The following is an 18662-nucleotide window of genomic DNA, read 5'->3' as shown; positions in this document are numbered from 1 at the left end:
ACAAAATGCAGATTCCCCCCTCTGAACAGCAGGATCCTATCATGAATTGGGTCACTTGCTTCGAAGGCCAGAAAGGAAGAGCCTTGGTTAGAGAGGGGTTTTTTCCTGGTGTCGGCTGGGCTGCGGGGCGCTGGGGAAGCGCGGAGAACGAGCTGGGAAAAGGCCCCTTTGGGCACCTTGTGCCCAGTGTGTCCAGGTTTTTCCCATGGCAGCAAGGAGCGACTGAGACAGACTGGAATGAAATTGCAGGCAAGAAAGTACATTTATATCTGCATCCTCTGGGCAGTGTGCATGAGACCAAAAGGGTGCAGAGGGAAGTTTTGAGTGTGGTTACTTCCCTGAAATTGAAATGAGAAAATATGTTGAAAACTGACAGGGAGGTTTGGCTGTACAATGTTTTTTTCTTTGGTAAGAGCTTTGACCCGTAAGCTGCGTTAAAAATGCAAAGAAAGGTAATGTTTCCTGTGTCTGAAATAACCCCTCTGTACTTCTGGGGAGAATTTTGCTGTAAATGGAGGAGGCTCCGGGCTGGGCAAGCAAACACGGCCTTTGTGGGCGCTTTGTAATACTCCTGTGGTTTTCTTTTCAAAGCCTGAGAGGTCAGATGGGAAAAAAAAGGTGTGAGGTGCTTGGAGGCCAGTCTGATCTTGTTAATTCCTTCTCTTCTTGATGAAGAGACTCTGACTCCTGCCTGAAACGTCCGCAGCGCTTTGAGCGCCGGCTCACCCGCGGGAGCAGCGGCGGGGGTGAGAGCGTTCCCAGGCACGCCGGTGCGGTGTTGGACCAGAGCGTCGATGACTCAGTTTTAGGTGCACGGGGGCGAGATGCGGCGTCACCATCGCAGTGACCGTGACGCCATAGAATAGATGCGGCGTCACCATCGCAGTGACCGTGACCCCCGGCGCTGCGGCCCGGGCCCGGCGGGAGCTGAGCCGGGTCGGGGGCAGCTGGCTCTGGCCGGGGCGCGCTGCGGGCCGCGGCCCCGGGGCGGCGGAGGGAGAGCGGCCGCCGCGCAGGACCGGGAGCACGAAGAGAGCAGGAGCCTTCCGGGGCCGGCGGCTTCCTCCGCCGGAGAGACCGCTTGTGAGTCTCCGTCGGGGGAGGGGGGAACGAGCGGGAAGGGAGCGGGCGTTCCCTCTGCCCGCCGGCCCGGCAGCGGCGGTGCGCGGCCCCGGCCCGGGGAGCCCGGCCGCCGGCGGGGGAGGAGCCGCCGCCGCTCGCCCTTTCCGCCGCGGAGCGCAGCGATGGGCAGCCGCCGGGCCGGGGCCGGGGCCGGGCCGCCGCCGCGCTGGGGCTCCGGGCGGTCCCTGGGGCTGCGGCTCCGCCGCGCCGCGGCTCCCTGCGGGTGGGGACGGCGCGGGCGAGCAGGTGAGCGGCGGGCAGGGGCAGGGGCAGGGGGAGGCAGGGCCGGGCAGGGGCAGGGGCAGGGGGAGGCAGGGGCAGGGGCAGGGGGAGGCAGGGCCGGGCAGGGGCCGCGGCCGCCCCGCCGCCCCCTCCGGCTCTGCCCCGGCTCGGGCGGTGGGCGAGGGCGGGCAGCGGGAGCCCCGCGCCGCCCGGGCGGAGCCCCGGGGCTGCCGAGCCGCTGGCAGCCGGCTGCTCTGCCTCCTCTGCCTCCTCTCCCTGGCTCCGCACCTCAGCCTGCGGGAAGCGGCGGGAGAGACCAGCCTCGCTGCCTGCGGGGGGTCAGCCCGGCCCGGTGCGGGGGCCTGGGGAAAGAGCGGTGGGCGCAGGGGGGCAGGGCTGCCGGTGGAAGGTGGGCGTCGGCGGGGTCGGCGCGGGTGGGATGCAAAAGGCAGAGCGTGGCCTGAAAACGTGGGCTGCGAGGGGCCTGGGGCTTCGCTTGCCTTTCGATCTGAAATAGCGGGACTTTGGTGACGTTCTGGCCCGGTGTCTCTGCTTGCCTGCTGTGCCTGAGCGGGGTGATGAGGGTGTTGCTGGTATGGCCGGAGGGACAGGTCGTGTCTGCTGACGTCCCCGACTGCCGTGCTGGTGAGGTTTAGTGTGTTTATAATGGCTGGTGAGGATGTTTGTGTAAGGTACAGCCTTGAGCCTCGTCACTTGAACGTTGCAGGGACTAACCCTGCTCTGTTCGCCAGCTCCATGCTGGGGACTGGTTTTCTGTGTGCTCAGGGTGCGATAGAGCGGGGATGCCCCAATGGTACTGCAGCCCCCGGTCTCGCTCTTTGCTACTGAAAACACCGGGGGAGAATGAAGACACTGGGAGCGGCGGAGGGTGGGGGGCTTCACTCCGAGCCCGTCTCCTGGCCGGTGGGGAGCCGGGGGTCCCAAAGCCAAGTGGTGCCTGTCCTGAGCTGACTGGTAAAGCAGATCACCCGCCCAAGGGACTGTCAGAAGAAAAGAACCCCATGCTTTTCATCAAAAAAAGAGGCATTATTTTGTACTTGAGAGTGTCTTAATGATGCTTGTATCAATCTTTTTATTAAGACTGTTGAAATGCTTGAGGAATCTTTGTTCGTTTGGAACTCCAGTGCTAAAGCTGGTTTGATGTGGCTTTTAAAGATGACTGTGATAACAGTGTGTGGATAACGATCTTGAAAGTGATTTATTTTGGGTTGTGTGAAAGAGGAACCACTGTGGCTCGGTTTCTCAGTCAGCTGCGGTGCTCAGTGAAGAATTACATCTCGTACCTGCCCGGAGACTTGTGTTGGAGACTCGTTCCTCCTGCTGTTAAACGATCCCTTTGGGAATGGCCCAAAACGTGCCGGGTGGACAGGGGTTATTCCTCAGGGATGGGGAGATCAGCTTAGTTTGTCGCAGGTGAGGGGACAACAGAGTTTTCCAAAGAGCTCCCGCTGCTGGACCCCGTGCCGGTGACATTGCCCACCTCGGTGCCGGCACGCTGGGGTGAGCTGTAGCCAGAGGCTGTCAGCCCAACGGGTCAGGGGACGGAGCGGGCAGGAGGTTGTTTTGGGACGATATGCACAAGAGCTGGGAGCACAGCCACAAATCCTCTCTGAGGGTCTCCCAGAGAGTCTGTAGTTGCTCCCAGGAGCCAGCCGTGCCAGTAAGATTTCCAAGAGATTAATCGGCATCTTGTCTCATTTCACTTGTCTTGGTAAACCCTGTACGTGCTTCCTGAGGCTGGACCAGAATGGAAACCCACCTTCTTGGACTTGCAAGCCACCACCGTTATCTCTGGAAGAACAAACCAGTCTGGTTTGTTGCATCCCCCTTAGCAGACCTGCAGTAGTCGGCATTGCTTGTGAGCCCCTGATTGCAAACACAATGCCATCTCCTCTGCCAGGCTGCTCTTCTATCTGCCTGCTATGGCAAAATCCATGTGTGGACCTGGTGGATTGGTGGACCTGGTTCTTCACCATCCCCTTGGTGGTACTGGTTGCGTGGAGGGAGGCCCAGCAGCAGCGATCCCCCCTCGATGTAAGGGGAGGAGGCTCTGGCATGGGTGGGTGAAGCAGAAACAGCTGGGGTAATTGAGCTGGTTGCTGCTTCTCATTGCTCGCCAACGTGTTTACCTTTCAGGGGCTGGAGGCTTTTTGCTCTGGTTCAGCAGTGGCCACATAATCCGGATTCCTCAGATAAATTCCTGCTGTTTCTCTGAGATCTGTGGCTGCTGTTTTAATTGCCTAGAGCTCTGGGCCAGACACAGGACCCTTGTTGCACAAAATCAGCTCCCATGAATGATGCTGTTGTGCGTATGTCTCTGAGTTTCTCTCTTCCTCCCTCTTGCCCTCCTCCCTTGGAAGCTGGGGAATTCAGTATTGGTGAAATCCTGCCTGCTGTACTCGTGCAGCTGGCGACACCGGCTCCATCTGCCATTTTGTGTGTGCCAGTTAACTTCTTTCTCCTGATTTTCCTCTCGTAAACAAGGATATTGAAGCCATCCCCCTCCTCTCGGCCGGAGCCACTTGCTCACTCCACGCTGGTGCTGACCCTGTGCCGAGACCGGTGCCGGAGCATCCCCACGGTCCCAGGAGCCGCCCTGCGAGGGGCCAGGGCCGGCTCTTGGGACGTGCCTCCCCTTCCTCCTTCCTGGCCTCCCACGGCTGAGTCTCAGCTCCTGGCAGGAGGGATGCAGTGGGGGTGAGCTGCCGTCAAGGTGGATGGGCCAAGGCGGTTTTGGGTTATCTGCGCTGCAGAGAGGTCCTGGCGTGGGCAGGAGCGGAGGAGCAGGCAGCTCCTCTCCTGCTTGCCGTTCTTAGGGCCTTGAGCGGGATGCCCGGCGCCAAATCGGGTTTGTGGCCATCTTTCTTTATGAATAACGCCCCGATACCCCGCACAGATCCGCGTGGATCCGTGTGCCCTGCAAGGGCACAAACGCGCCTGCGCTGCCGTGGCGAGACCCCCGGCAGGACCCGCGGGCGGGTTTGCCGTGCGCAGATGTGTCGGGGATGCTCTGCTGGGCCTGGGGCTCCTGGGGGGTTTACTGGGGACCCGGAGGTCTGAGGGGCTGCGGTGGCAGCGGTGCGGGTGGCTGCTTTTATAGCTGGGGGTTGAGAAAAGCGAACAAGCGTTCTGCATTGGGTGGCCGGACAGGGAATAAATCGGGCACCCCAAGGTGGGAGAGGGCGGCAAGCGCAGGCTGGGCCCGCTCTGGCACGGGGTTAGGTCCCGGTGAAGCTGGGTCACGTGAAAATGTCGCGGGCTTCTCCCGTTCTCCATCTGCGGCAGTGGAAAATTATGAACCGTGAATAACACTTGCATCAGCAGAGCAGGAGTCCCCCGACATCTGCGAGTGAATAAATTCACCCAGGACACCCACTGCTGCTGTGTTCGTTTCTGTGGTTGGTTTTTATTTACACACCTGAAAGAAAAAGTTAACTTCCCCCCCCCCACCCCCCCACCCCCATTTATTTTGGTTGTTGGAAAAAGAGCAGCAGCTAATGACCATCTCGGGGCTGCTCAGGATGTGTTCTCTGTGGGTGCGTGGGTTTTCCTTTCACGGTGGGTGGCCGACTGGAGCAAGGATGCTTTTCCCAGGGATTCGTATTATTATTTTTTTTTTTTTTTTCAGTCGTTTGCTTATTTTGACTTTTCCAGGGTGTTGTCATTTGGCGTGGGGTGTTGCGTGCCGTGGCCAGCAGAGGGCGCCCTTTCCCGCGCTGCTGCCGCGGGGGGGTGTCACGCGTGGGGGGGGGGGGGTGCGCTGCCGGCGGCCGGGGCGGTGCGGAGGCTTCGGATGCGTTAGCGAAATTTGCCGCTCACCGGTACCAGAGCCCCGCGCCCGGGGCTGATCCCTCGCAGGGCCCGCGGCTCTGCTGGGAGCCGGTGGGGTGCTGCGGCGGAGCAGGGAGGGTCTCCCGGTGCCGGTGCCTTTGCAAGCGCAGGTGGGCTGTCCCGGGGTTCCCTGCTGGAGCCTGGGGAAGCCCCCCGGGGGTGGAAGCCCCCGGCTGCCGGGGGTGGGCTGCGTGCGTCGGCGTGCCCTGCGCGTCTGGCGGTGCTGCGTCCTCGCGGCGCTGGGAAGCGTTTGATGGGGGATATGCTGCTCCGGCCCGATGCCAAATAATCGGGCTTTTTCAGCATCAGTATTGTCTGAGCTTCCCAGCCCTGGCAGAGGTGTTCAGCGTGCATCTCGGTGTAATCTGTCCCGCAAAATGAGCCTTCGTCTGTAGCTGCGGTGTGGCCCGGCCAATTTTCCTGCTGGACCTCACCCAGAGCAGGGCAGGGGTGTGAGCGCTGGCAGGCGAGGAGGCAGCTCGGGCAGCAGAAGCCAGGCTGCAGCGCGGACAGCACAAACGGCTCAGCCGAAAATGTCTTGACCTCAGGTCTGCGGCCTGGGCTGGGCTGTATGTGCACGCTGCTCTTTACGGGTAGGGTCAGGATTCAGCCCGGCTTTCCCTGGGTGCGTGCGGCTGAGGCGGCTCCGCTCGCTCGGCCCCGGCTGCCTGCCTAGCTCGGGGTGCATTGGGTGCACACAGCTCTTCTGAAGTCCTGTTTACGGTCCCCTGTAAGGGCCGGGCCGAGGTTATTCTGTCGAGCCCATTATGGAGCTTTCCTGGGTTTAGGTCTGGGTGTCCTGAGCAGCCGGGTGGCACCCACCCTCCCTGCTGGGAGGAGAAGGAGGAGGAGGCAGCTCCCCAGCCTGTTCACCCTTCCTGACGTTTTTTCCTAGTATTCAGGCAGCCCAAAAGGGCCTTTGTTGGATTTTTTTCCTCTCCCTTCTCAGCGACGCCCTTTGGAGCACCCTAAACATCCCCTTTCCCCTTGCTGGGGGTGGTTATCCGGGGGCTGGGCAGGGCACCTCCAGCCCCCCGCGGCGTGCTCTGGCTGGCAGCCCCAGTTCCTGCCAGCCCTGCCGGGAGGGCAGCGTGCTCCGGGCTGTTGCCGTCCCTTGTCCCTCTGCGCCGGCCGCAGGCAGCGTTAACCCCTTTGCTGGGCGCCCCGTGTGAGCACCCGCGTGTGCACCCGTGCACACTGGGCGCCTTGTGCAGGCGGTGGGGCGGCCCGAAGGCGAGCCCGTGGGCGCTCCGCCATTCCTCCGCAATACGCTGGGAACTATTAATATCGCCGGGCGTGAATGCTGCCCATTCATGGGGCGGCGCGGGGGGAGCGTGCGGTATGCGCAATTTTTACTCCTCCCAGTGTCCGCCCCGGCAGCACGGCCTCGGCTTTCCTGGTGTGAGCGGGGCAAGCGCTCACCCGTGGGGTCCGTGTGGGACCGGCCGCTTTGGTCCTGCCCTCTTTGACGCCTGTTTATAGCTCAGTGTCTCCGGGAGATTTCCTGCCTCTCTGCCCCCACACCCTCCCCATTCCGGCTTTGCATGAGGAAGTGAGTGGAAAATGCTTGAAATCCTCCTCTGAGCCGAGCGCTTTTTCCACTGGCCATCACCGTGCCGCTGGGGCTGCCCGGGCGCTGGTGCCTGGCTCTGACCTGCCGTGGTGCCGGGCGAGAGGCGAGCCCCAGCTGAGCTCCCGGTGAGCCCGTGGCAGTATAAAGGGTTGTGAGCTCTGTCCTTACCTGGCCGTGCTCCTCGCGTCGGAACAGTGCTGCATCTTTCTGCCTCTGCCCCTTTCCCACTTATGTGGCCAGAGTGAAATATCCATCCCGGCCGTCCCTGGGGTGCTGGCTCAGCAGTCAGCACCCCAAGGCTTTGCAGCCATTGTCTGTTTCCAGGTTTTGCTCCCCCTCTGTCCCTTTCTGTCACCCTCCCCAGGAGCTGGGGAGCAGCGCTTTGTGGATGTTGGTGCTTCTGGGGTCAAGGCTCGGCCGGGTTCCTGATACCCTGGCCCCCCTTCTGACCCCCCGTTTGCCTGTGGCTCGGTAGCGGGGTGCTGGCAGCCTCCATCACTCCTTGTGTTAGTGACCTTCCACTGATCTCCGCCAGTGCGGATCGACAGCCGCTCCCTTCGCCGTGGCTGACCGCAGGGGTGGCACCGGCTGCTTGCCCTCCAGCAGCAGGAGCCCTCGGCCCCCTGCCCACCCCCAGCCCCTGGCTGGCGAGAGGCTCCCTCGCACAAAGCTGTGCGGAGACTTTCAGGTCAACAACAGCCTCATTGAGAGGCCTGTTGCCGAGAGCCCCTTCCCTCCCCAGCCGCTCGTCGAGGGGCTGCAGCACGGGAGCAGGGCAGAGGCAGTCGGGATGTTGGTGGGAGGAAGGCCAGGAGCTTGGGGCTGGGCGAAGAAGGAAGGAGGTGTGCATCAAAAGCCTCTCGGACTAGGAAAACAATGGAAAAAAACTTTTTTTTTCCCCTGATTCTCACATGTTAGGGTGCTTGGGCAACCCTCCAACTCCTACCAGTAATTTCAAGAGAAAAGCGGGTTTGTGGCATCCCTACAGTGTACCTGGTCTCTCCTGCTTTTCTGGCCATCCCCACGCCAAATCACACCACCGCCTGTCTCTCCTTGCGTGGCATCGGTGCTCTGTGTTCACCGTCAAGCCTCTTGCCCAGTGTCCCGTTGTCTCCATCTCACACTCTGCCTCGTCTCTGCTTCTCCTTCTTCCACGGTCAGGCTAGTGCTTCCTGACCTCCAGCCCTTTTGCCTCCCCTTTCCCACAAACAAATTCCTTCTTCAAGTCCGCCTTAAACACTGTTTTTTCCTCTTAGCCCCTCTATTCCAGATCCCATGCCCCATTTTCTTCTTCACCCTCTTGCAAACAGTCTGCGGCTGGTCCCACCACCCGTGACACGGGTCTGGGATCCAGAAGCCAGGCTGTGAGATGCGTGTGTGCTGTGGGAAGGATCTTCCTCGCCCTGCGCTGTCGAAGGAGTAACTACCGAGCAAGAAAATCCCCTGCAGCGTGAGGGGGATTTTCGGGAAACTAGTCCTGCAGGAGCAGCCTCTCTGCTCCTCTGGGTGCCTTGCCGAGGGTCGCACCCCTGCTTTGCCACCTGCTTGGTTTGATGGGCAGGGAGAGCTAGGGCCAGCCAGGCGGCCATCCAGAAACTGTCCTGGGGCTCATCTTTGGGGGGGAACAGCCCCAGGGACCGCCATGGGTGCTCAGCCCGGCGGGGAGGTTGGAGCTGTTGGGTGTCCCTGTCCTGGGGCCGCCAGCCCGCGGTCCGGAGCCGGGGCCGGGACAGGCCCTGCAGTTGCTGCTGCCGGTCTGAAGCGGAGGGAGGGAGATGGCTGAACCGAGGGGGGGCCGGGGGCAGCGCAGAGGGGCAGTGCGGGACACGGGTGGGGTCTGCGATCGTGCCGGCTTTCAGGTGTGCGGTGGCAGCCCCTTCCCCGGGCCGCGGCCGCCCTGAAGCCGGCTCCGCGGTCTGGCGTGCGGGCACGGCGCAGCCTCGGGACCTGCAGCCTCGCACCCGCAGCCGGGGAGCAGCGTTCCGGCTCCTCTGGCTCTGGAGCGCCGATGGGTGCTGCCGAGCCGGGCTGTCCCTCGCGGGGGGCTGCTCCGCGGGTGGGCTCCGGGGGCCGCGGGGCCGGAGCCGGCTGCCGGCACGGACGGGGGCTGCCGGGCGGGAGCGGCGCGGCGCGGCGGGGCGGGCGGCGGGAGGATCCCGGGGGCGGCGGGCGGAGCCGGCGGGGCCCCGCGCCCCGGCCCCGCACCTGCCCCGGCCGCGGCCACACCGACAACAGCCGGAGCCGCGGCTGGCACCAGCCCGCGCCGAGCCCGCCCGCTGCCCGCGGCGCGCCGGGGCCGAGGGGTCCTGCACCCCCTTCCTCCGCCGCCTCCTCCTCCTCCTCCTCCTCCTCCTCCTTCTCGGCTCGCCGGGACTGGGCAGTTCCCCCCCGGGCAGCGCGGTTTTGACGGAGGCGCAGCACAGCCCGAAGGTAGATCAGAACCCGGCGGTTCCTCGGGGGGTGTGGGGGTGAGGGGGTGTGGGGGTGAGAGGGAGCGGGTTTCGGAAGATGCCGTCCGGCGGTCCGCTGCGTGCGGCTCTGGAGGATGCTGCTCAGGCCGCGCTGCCCGATGGAGCTGCTTCCAGCAGCAGCCAGGCGCTGTCAGGCGAGTTATCTGTTGTTCGGCACCAGGTATCTGCGTGTGCAGATAGACACGGCGCTGGCATGAGGCGGCTGTTGCTGTAGCTGGGGTGGAGGAGGAGAAGCTCAGAGCTGGTACATGTTTCCTGACGTACTCGGGCTGTTACTGGATCCCCGTCATTCCCGGGCTGAGTCACAGCAGTGCGTGGGGCGAGAGGCCGCAGGCTGCTTCCACTGGAGTTGGCGGGTTCGGCGTGTGAGGCTGCCTGGCTCCTTCTGCGGCCGACCTGTTTGCTGCCAGCAGACCCGTGGCTGAAGTCACGGGGGATGCGAGTGGGCTGGCTGCGGATTTTGGACTGCTCAGATTCTCTCAGGGGTCCTCTTCACCCCTCCTCTAGCTGGGATTACTGACGATTAAATCAGCGGCTGGAAAAGCACAGATTTGCTGTCTGATCCAGAGAGCCAGTGAGTTCATGGAAAAAACTGCGTTGACGTCATGAGGCTTCGGATCAGGCCCTTGCGCTATAGCGGGGGGAGGCTGGACTCCGCATTCAGGCTCTCGGCGCCGTGGGCACATGTTTCCAGTCCATCGTCTCGTTTGGAGACCTTTGTCTTTGCTAGAAACGGATGGGTTTGCCATACACGCATAGTTTGTCCCGTTGTGAACTAGCAGTAAGCTGTCAGAGCACCCTGCCAAGGTGAGAGGCTGTTTTTTCAGGGGCTGTTTGACCGTGGCTAACTTAAACACCAGCTCTTTGTGCGTTTGGTTTCGTGGTTTGTGTTGTAGAACAGCTCCTTGGTGCAGAGGGCAGAGGAGCCTCTTCTTTTAAAGACCTTCGTACAGTCCCAGGATGTCAGAGCACATATCGTGGCGTTACTGGCAGAAATCTGCATTCTTTTGCGTGTGCATACTTCAGTTCTTATCAATGAACGTGCTTTTTTTTGTTTACCTTCTAACTGAAACACGGTGAAGAGAGGCAGCAGTGCTGCTGGAGCAGGCGCAGCAGCCCCTCGCTGCTCTCTGCAGGCGCGTGCCAGCCGGGTCTGCTCCTCGCAGCGAGCCGGGCAGGGAGCGTGGCTCAGCTCAAACCCCGTCAGCCCTTCTCGTAGGGAAAATATCAGCTCTGAGCCTTATGCCAAAAGCTCGTCAGTAATTTCCTTATGTGACAAAACATCAAGTCCCAGTGCAGAGCAGGTATGGAACCTGGCTTCTGAGGAGGTGCTCACATTCACTTCGGGTACTTGCGCTTCCTCTGAGAAATACTTTTCTAATAAAAGACTGACTGAATAAATCCAATCGTGCTTCTGTTAAGCGTTCCTTGTCTGCACTGCCTCAAATGTCCAAACCTGAGCGTATGTGTGGGACAGGCTGCCAGCAGCTTAGTTTTGTAACAGAACAAAATATGGTTATGCCTTAGGGCACTTCAGTGCTTCCCCTTGGTTTCTGTACTGGTTTCAAAAAGATTTGAAGGTTCTCAAAGTCAAGTGAAGTACGGTAGGGAAAGGAAGCTTGCCCTTTCCCTGAGGGCGTACCAGAGGTTGCTTCGTGACTTTGCAGCGACGGAACAAGCCGGCTGGCACCGAGCCCCGCGGGCCGCTGCGGGCGGTGCTGAGGGCAGGTTGCCTGGCCCGGAGCGGAGCCTGGCAGCAGCGGCAGGGAGGCAGGAGGGGAGCTGCTGACAGCCAGGCGCTGCCCCAGCTTCGCTCTCCTGCGGAACAGGGTAAATCATCCCCCAGGAGGGAGGAGAACCGAGTCTCCTTCCTTACGCTGTTCGGCCCTTGAAGAGCCCTAGACAGTTTGCCTGTTGCAGGGGTTTGCAGACTTGAATTTGCACTTTGCATGCTTTTGGAAGGGGTTTTGCGTTCAGATGTATGTGGGAGTTTAATGCTCCAAATATAGGCAGCGTGCCGGCAGCGGGGCTGCGCAGGCAGGAAATGCCTCCCGGGGCGGTTGCTGCGGCCCCGGCTGCGTGGGCAGCTGGGGAGGGTCCTGCGGGACAGCGGGACCTCTGCCCTGCCCAGGGCTCATCTCCCCGGCCCAGCAGTGCATCAGATAACACGGGGGTCTCCTTCCATCTCCGCCAGCCTGATAACAGAGACGTTGTTCCATCCCTCTGCCTGCCAGATTTGGAAAAACGTATTGCCAGTGCCCAGGGATGAAAGCTGAGCTGGTTTTGTGGGTGTAAAAGGCTTTCAGGGGCAGCATGTGGGCTGCAAAGGCTGGGATGGCGTTGCTCTTGCCAGGACTGCTGTCCCACGCCATGCCCGTGCCGGTCGCGCGGCAGCAGTGGCACTCTGAGGCGAGAGGAGCACCTGCAGTAGCAACACCCCAGCCCCTGGGTGCTGTCGGCATTGCCCGGGTGAGCTGAGGTGGGAGCTGCGGCACGTGTGGCAGCGGGACGTCTGCATGGAATTCAGGTCTGCTTGTTTCTCAACTTCCCTTCATCCGCATGCTCTTCCAGCCCCGCCGGGAAGCGCGAAGGAGGTGTTCGGTTGGATTTAGAGCTGGAGGAAAGGCTGTGCTGGAAAGCGGCCGGAGCCTCCCTGGGGCCGGTGGCCAGGGCTGGCGTGGAGGAGCCGTTCCTTAGCCTTTGTGCTGAGCTCCCGCACGCTCCGGAGAGGACCGGCAGCGCACGGCCACATTCCAGCAAGGCCGAGGGTCTCCCTCCCGGTTAATGATTGAGCCACAATAACCCTTCTTGTGCGAGCCTTTCTGAAAGTCATCTCCGGATAATTATATTAACTTTTCCAGGCTGCTGGGGCAGGGTGCAGAAATTTAAAGAGACAGGATATTTTCCTACATTTCCAGCAAGAAATTCATTTTTAGGTGCAGGAAGCGATGGCTTGCTGGTTTTCATTGTCTCGGTTTGCTTTCTGATTAATTTGGCACATTACTTGCACGGTTCCGCACTAGGGGCTGTCGGAGGTGCAGAGCCGTGCTGGCCTGGCGCTGCCCCGCTCCGTGCTCGTCCCTCCTCTGCCCGGTGCTCCCCCAGGGCTGACCCTGGATGCCAACCCCGAGCCCGTGGGATGTGGCTCCCGCTGGGTCCCGAGCCGTCCAGCCCCCGTCTCCGGTCGCTCGGCTGTGACACCCGCGGGTGGGTGTCTCGCCACCCTGCTGCTCTTCCCTGCGCCGCTCAGTTAATAATCGACAGGGTTCCCGCGCCGCGTGGGCACGCTCGCCCAGCGCGCGGCGGCAGAGCTGTTGCCGAGCCTGTGAGGGATCCCTTATCAGGAAAGGGCACTTGTCACCCAGTGCCATTACGGAGTAAACGTTAACGGCTGCCGCTGGGAACGGGCATTAACAAGCGCAGCAGCTGGGGGTCCTTCCCCAGGGGGCTCAGCCGTTTCCTATCCCACTGCACGGAGGCACGTTGCCAGCTTGAGTTCCTTGTGCTGTCCCACGGCCGAGCTCAGCTGTTCCTTTCTGTGGCTTCCCCAGTGTCCATCTCACAGGTCCCACTGAGATGTCCCGGTCTGTGTCACGGATTGCCGCCGCCGGTCAGGGGGAGCTCTGGGCTACCAAAACCCGCTGGCCAGGCGGGGCCAGGCTGCGGTTTGGTGTCACACCTCCTGTACGTGAGATGCAGCCGCAGGGGTGCAAGCTGATCTCTCGCAGAGTCTCTTTGAGCTGGGTCTGGCAGTCGTGTGGGGTTCGGGAGCTAAGCCAGCAGGAAGACGCTCGCTGCTGCGGCTGCGATTGCTGTGCTGGGTGCGGGGGAGGCAGCGGGAGCTTGGGGCGGTCACCAGGATGGATGTAATGTCAACCTCGGGTCCCCTGACCTGCGTGTGGGGCGAGAGCAGGAGTGGGGGTGGCAGCTGGAGGCGGAGCAGCAGAGTGGGGGGACCTGCTCGGCCTCGTCCAACGCCGGCTCTGCCCCTGCCGGGCTGCCTGCCTCGGGGGGACCCAGGCGGAGGTGCGCAGTGCCACAGCCCGGGGTGCTGCAGGAGGGGACGAGCCTTCAGCGGGGTGTGCTCGTGCTCTGCCCTTCCTTGCCCCCCATCTGTCCAACGTGACGAGAGTGCCCAGGCTGATGGGGTGGTCAGGGTAACTCCCTGGAAGGCAGCGCGGTCCTGGGGTGAACATCTGGATTTCCACGGACCCTGCGGCCAAGGCTCGGGCCTCCCGTTGCTTAATTGGGAGCAGGAGCTCGGTGGCTCCTCCCGGGATGGCATGCCGTTGAACCCCAGGGGGCCGGCGCGCCAGAGCCCGGGTGTGCCGGGGGATTTCCTGCCCTTTAGCTGGGAGCGAAAAGCGCCTGACTGCAACGTGTGCACGGGGGCCTGCAGAGAGCCCGCGCCTCCCCGGCCGCTCGCAGGCTCGCCGTGCCCTTTGGGAGCAGGCTTTGGTGCCCGTGTTCAACGCTCGCAGGGGCACAAGTGATTAACGCCACTATTTAAGGAAAGTGGCTGCGCTGGCGGGAGCGGGCGGCAGCGGGAGAGGATGCTTCTGACCCGCAAGCGTGTCACTGCTCAAGGACAATTTATTTGCAAAGGTACAACGACAGGGTTTCTATTCTCCACCCCCTGCCCCCCATGAATTTTACAAGAATATTTTCGCTGCTGTCAAGGGCACAAGTTCAGTTTCTGAATGCCCTGTTGTCTGGTGCAGCACAGAGGAGTCACGCTCTCCCCCCATTCCTTCTAGGAATGGCAACAAACCGCTTCCACCGCTCCCCTTGCCGGCCGCTCCCGCCGCTGTGCTGCTGCGTGTTTTGGGGGGACGAGGTCAAACCGACGGCCCCGGGGCAGGCTGCAGCTGGAAACCGGGCGTTTGTGGAGCCAGGGCAGTGAATCTGCAGGCGTGGAGGGATCCGTCCCTGAGCTGCGAGCCTCCGGCGCGACTGCGGGCTGTGCAGGGGTGAAGCGGAGGGGCTGGGGGACTTGTTCCCCGTCCTCCTGCCCCTCCTGCCTTCCCACCAGGGACCCGTGTCTGCAGGGGGGGGTGGCTGGCAGCCGGCAGCTCAGCCTGGGGCTGGGGGAGGAAGCGCAGGGAGAGAAGACAAGAAGGAGCATTTAAAGAAAAAAGGAATTAAGAAAATAAAAAAAAAAGGCCTGAAGAGGATGAGGCTTTGCTGCAAGCACTGGGCTAAAGGCTGGGCTTGGGGGCAGCGGGTCAGGCTGGGGAGGGAGCTGGAGCAGTGCCTGGGGCTGCAGGCGGAGGTTTGCTCAGGGGGGCTGGCGAGGGGCGGCTGGGGGTCGATTGCCTCTGCCGCTCCCGGTGAAACTGGAAATGGCCACGGGCAGCGGCAGGCAGAGGTGTCACGGGGCTGCGGGACAGTGACGCTCAGCAGTGACTCAGAGCGCACTTGACCTCATTTCATCAGTGTCATTGGGCAAGAGCAGGACATCTGGGCAGTCAGGGCCGGCGTTTCAGCTTCATTTTCCTGGGCAGAGAATTGCCCCACGGCTGCCGTACGCCTTCCTGAGCAAACCTCCCGGGGAGGCTGTCCCCTGGTGAGAGCCACCGGCCTGAGCCTCCCGGGCACGGGCATGGTCCTGGGAGCGATGGTGGTGTCTCAGGAGCAGCAAGAATTTAGGAAGCAGTGGTTCTCCCGCAGCTAAAAATAATGGACTTCTAAAAAAAAAAGAAGAAAAAAAAAGGATTTGAAGGACTTAAGTGTACCTGAGATTGTACATGAGAAGACAGGTTGTCAGTACCTGCCGTGTGCCGGGGTGCCCCATCGCCCTGCACAGGTCCCCTCGTCCCCCTCCCGTTCCCCTCCAGCCCGGGAGCCTTCCCCCGCCGATGGGAGACTGAGCATTGGCTTGATGGGCCACGGCAAAGCCGCTGCGGCCCTAGCAGCAGTTTATCTCTTTTTTGTGTCATTCAGCATCCTTGCGCCCATCTCCAAGTCTTTTTATCTTCCATTACAAATGTTTCTGATTCTGATCTTTTGTTGCTAATTTGGAGCAGGGAAGATTTCTTGCCGGACAGTTATATGGCCTCATTAGTTTCTGTGGTGCATAAATCTTCTCTGCCTACGGAGGAGCTCGGCAGCGGCTGTCTGGTAGTCGCAGAGGAAGGTACTTGTCCGTCTGGTGTTTGTCTCCCCAGGGCCTCGTCCTGGCAGGAGGGTGGATGAGTGCTGTGTTGTGGCCATCCTGCACCATGGCTGGTAACGTGACAAGCGGGCTGCAGAAATGAAGATGAAGTCCAAGTAAATGATTTACAAGTGCTGCTGTAGGACGTTGCAGCGTTTCCTCCCCAGCTGCTCGTGCCGTCTGGTGGGAGTTACTGTCCCGTGGCAGAGGCGCCCCAGCGCGGCACGGAGTCCACGGCCGGCGAGGGTGCCTGCTGTTGAGATGCCGGAGCTGCTCCGCCGAGGTGCAGGCTGTGCCCTGCCAGCCGGGCAGCGCGGGTGCTGGGATGCCGGGGACGTGGGGCCGAGCGGGCAGGGATGGGGCAGCGGTGCCAGCACCCCAAATCCCCCTGGCCGCCCGCTCGGGCAGCAGTCGGGGCTCTCGGCTGACACTGCAGCTCCCCATCCCCGCGGGCTGAGGGAGGTGAAACCCCAGCTGCCGTGTCGCTGCCGGCAGCAGTGACAAGCGCACGCAGCAGTTTTGCTGCGGAGGTGGTTTAAGTTTAGAGGTGCTTTTATTGTCCCAGTGAAATGTATGCCAGGCGCGGCGCGGCGGTGGGAGTGCTCGGGGCTCCCCTGGATCGTCCGGCCGGGGCTGTGCTCCCAGCAGATGCCTCTGTGCTCTTCACATTGCTGCAGACTTCAGCTGCTGGAGATGTCCATCCTCAAAACTGCCAACCTCAGCCAGACCGGACATCTGCTGGGTCTGCTGCATGATCTGCTCTTCCTTAACACCTTCCATGTGGGCATCTCCAGAAGCTTTATATACCAAAATGCTTGCTTGATCACTGGATTTCCTTGCGCAGCTTGTCTCAGCAGAGCCAGAGGAACAACCCTGCTCTCTCGGACCCTGCTTGGCCATTGCAGAAGCATCCTTCTCCTGTAGAGCTCTCCAAAGCACTTGTTCCCGCTCTCCCGGATAACTGCCAGCTCGTGCAGGCTCTGCTGCTGCAGGGGCCAGGGCTGTTCACGCTGGATACCTCAATACATGAGGCAGAAACTCACAAACTGAGCAGAAATCGTCTCTCTTCTCGGGAGGCAAGCGTCATCTCCTGCTGAACCCTTGACTTGTGCTCCGGACAGACACTTGCTTTCCAGCCAAGTGGAAGCTGACCCCGCTGCTTTCCTTTCCCACGCCCAGGGCCTGCACACACCTCTGCAGCACGATTTTTCCAGTGCTGCTGCTGTTCAAAAAAAAAAAGAAAAAGGCAACAAGTATTTTAGGCATTTTGCAGCAGCAGCTGAATTGTATCAAACTACTCTGTGCATCTGAGACTTAAAGCCCTGAGTATACATTTTTTAAGGGGCACGTTTAGGGAGGCGTTGCGGTCCGGTGACAAGGGAAGCGTTTTTGCGAGTGCAGGGAGCTGGGCCGTGCTCTTGGCTCTGCTCCTGACTCTGCTTCAGGAGAGGCTTTGCCTCAGCTTTCTCCTCTGTAGAAGAGAGCTAACGGAATTGCCTTCTCTGTAGATTGTGAACCTGCGAATGCACGGGGACACTCCTGAACGCTGCCACCAAGTTTTATTTGTTGGTCCTGCCCCGTTACCGTTCCTCTCCAGCAGCCCTGGCCGTGCCCGTGCCCACGGCAGCGCCCGTGCCACCGCGCCAGCGCGTTGGTCGGAGGGCTCTCCCGGGGCGCCGGATGCTCCGTCTCGCGGCGCTGCCTCGGGTCCCCGGGAGGGAGCGGGAGCGGGGCGGGTGAGCTCCCCTCTCCCCGCGCTGGCCTGGTTGCTTTGGAGCCTCCTTGGCTGAGTGTTTTGAGACAGCTGCCTCTCTGTGCTGGATTGCCTGGATTTCTTCTTTTTTCCTTTCTTTATTTTATGTGGGGATGTTGGTATGAAAACGGCGTTTGTGCTTCCTAATCCTCCGTATGTCGCGTTGCTCCCCAGCCCGCTGGAGCAGATGCAGTGCCGTGCCTGCACAGGGCAGGAGCTGCTGGGTGTGGGGGCTGCTATTGCCGGGGGCTTGGGGGCTGGCCCGGGTCCGCCGCTTTGCCTTTCGCGCCGCTTTGCCTTTCTCATTGCTGCTGTCTAATGGCAGTTTCCGCACGAGAACCCCTCCTTGCCCTCCCGGGGAAGCCGGGGAGCAGCGTTTCTAGCTGCAGAACGGCACGGCGTGCCTCCTTGGGGAGCCTCGGAGGCGACCTGGGACTGTCGCGCCCACGGCAGGGCTCTGGGAGAAGGGCTCGGGCTGGCGAGGCGCAGGCGCAGCCCCGCGCCGGCCCCCCCAGCTGCGTGGGGCGATGCAGGACCTTGAGTAATGCGAACAACGGTGCGCGCTCCTCCTCTGCCCGGCGCCTTTGGGAACGGAGCCTGCCGTTACCTCCAGCGAAGAGGGGGTCCCAGGCTCTGAGCCCGCTTTGGCGGTCCAGTACGTTCCTTATCAGAAAGAGAGTTTGCATTTGGATTACGGGATCTGGAGCGTTTTTGCTCGAGGCCCGGTGGTGGTGCAGGGACAGAGGGGCCTCTGGCAGGAGGCTGCTCTCGCATCGCCAGTCCGGAGCGCAGACGCTTCCAAACACCCTGAGGGCCTGAGGCATGTGGGTGACCGAGTTGGCAGCAGGGACTGAAAGGGTTAAAGCTGCTTTGCAGTGTGATATAAAAAAAAAAAAGCCACTTCCTTCACGTCCAGCGACAGTTTATTTTCTGGGCATTCTTCAGGACTCAGGGAGGTGCCTTTTCTTTAAGGCATTTCCTGTAAGCAAGTTTATATTTGGACTGGGGAGGGTGGGGAGAGGAGGTGGGTGCTGGGGAGGGGTCCGGTGGCCCGAGCCGAGTGACCTCAGCTTTTGGCTCCTTGTCCTGAATTGTTCGAGGTGGCAGCTGCGGGAGCAGCGGCGGCGGGACGGCCGGCTGTCGGAGCGGGGCGAGGAGCGGGGTCCCGCGCGTCCCGGCCCCCGGCAGCGCTGCCGCCCGCGGTGGGGCTGAGCCGGCGTGCGTGGGGTGTCAGGGACCCGAAACACCCGCTTGCACAGAGGGGTCAGAGCAGACAGGTCGGCGTGAAGCTGTCGGTGCAGCAGCCAGCCCTGATTTACGTTAAAGCCTCAGTGTTTAAAAATAGGAACAAAATCCCGTTACCAAGCCCTGCCTTTGCAATCCCCCCTCTCCCTGTTCTTGTGGCTGGTTTGCCCCCTCGGCACGTTTCGGAGCCAGGGGCCAGCGCCCGGCACGGGGGGGCCGTGCAGCGCAGGTGGCCGAGCGGATGCACTGTGTTCCTCTGTAAAATGGAGT

General features: G+C 61.6%; 2 protein-coding genes across 6 annotated transcripts in view; one reads left to right on the top strand and one right to left on the bottom strand.

Annotated features, from left to right (window-relative positions):
- The window catches only part of EDA2R (ectodysplasin A2 receptor), a 311154-nt gene extending 306009 nt beyond the window's left edge, over positions 1 to 5145 (bottom strand). The window contains exon 1 of the mRNA XM_075513509.1: positions 5139 to 5145. The gene's annotated coding sequence lies outside the window, so the exon portion shown is untranslated. The remainder of the gene's footprint in view (positions 1 to 5138) is intronic.
- The window catches only part of STARD8 (StAR related lipid transfer domain containing 8), a 67254-nt gene that overhangs the window by 11470 nt on the left and 37122 nt on the right, over positions 1 to 18662 (top strand). Inside the window, exon 1 of one of the 5 annotated variants that reach the window (XM_075513501.1) lies at positions 871 to 1083. The exons of 2 other annotated variants lie outside the window; for them this stretch is intronic. The gene's annotated coding sequence lies outside the window, so the exon portion shown is untranslated. Of the gene's footprint in view, positions 1 to 870; positions 1084 to 1338; positions 1369 to 9111; positions 9200 to 18662 lie in introns of those variants that run through there. 2 more of the 5 variants (XM_075513503.1, XM_075513504.1) reach the window with 2 other exon arrangements.

Source organism: Mycteria americana, chromosome 10 (assembly GCF_035582795.1).
Source record: "Mycteria americana isolate JAX WOST 10 ecotype Jacksonville Zoo and Gardens chromosome 10, USCA_MyAme_1.0, whole genome shotgun sequence".
NCBI classification, from domain to species: domain Eukaryota; kingdom Metazoa; phylum Chordata; class Aves; order Ciconiiformes; family Ciconiidae; genus Mycteria; species Mycteria americana.
Note: the sequence above shows the minus strand (reverse complement) of the source record. Positions and strands in the feature narration are given on the sequence as shown.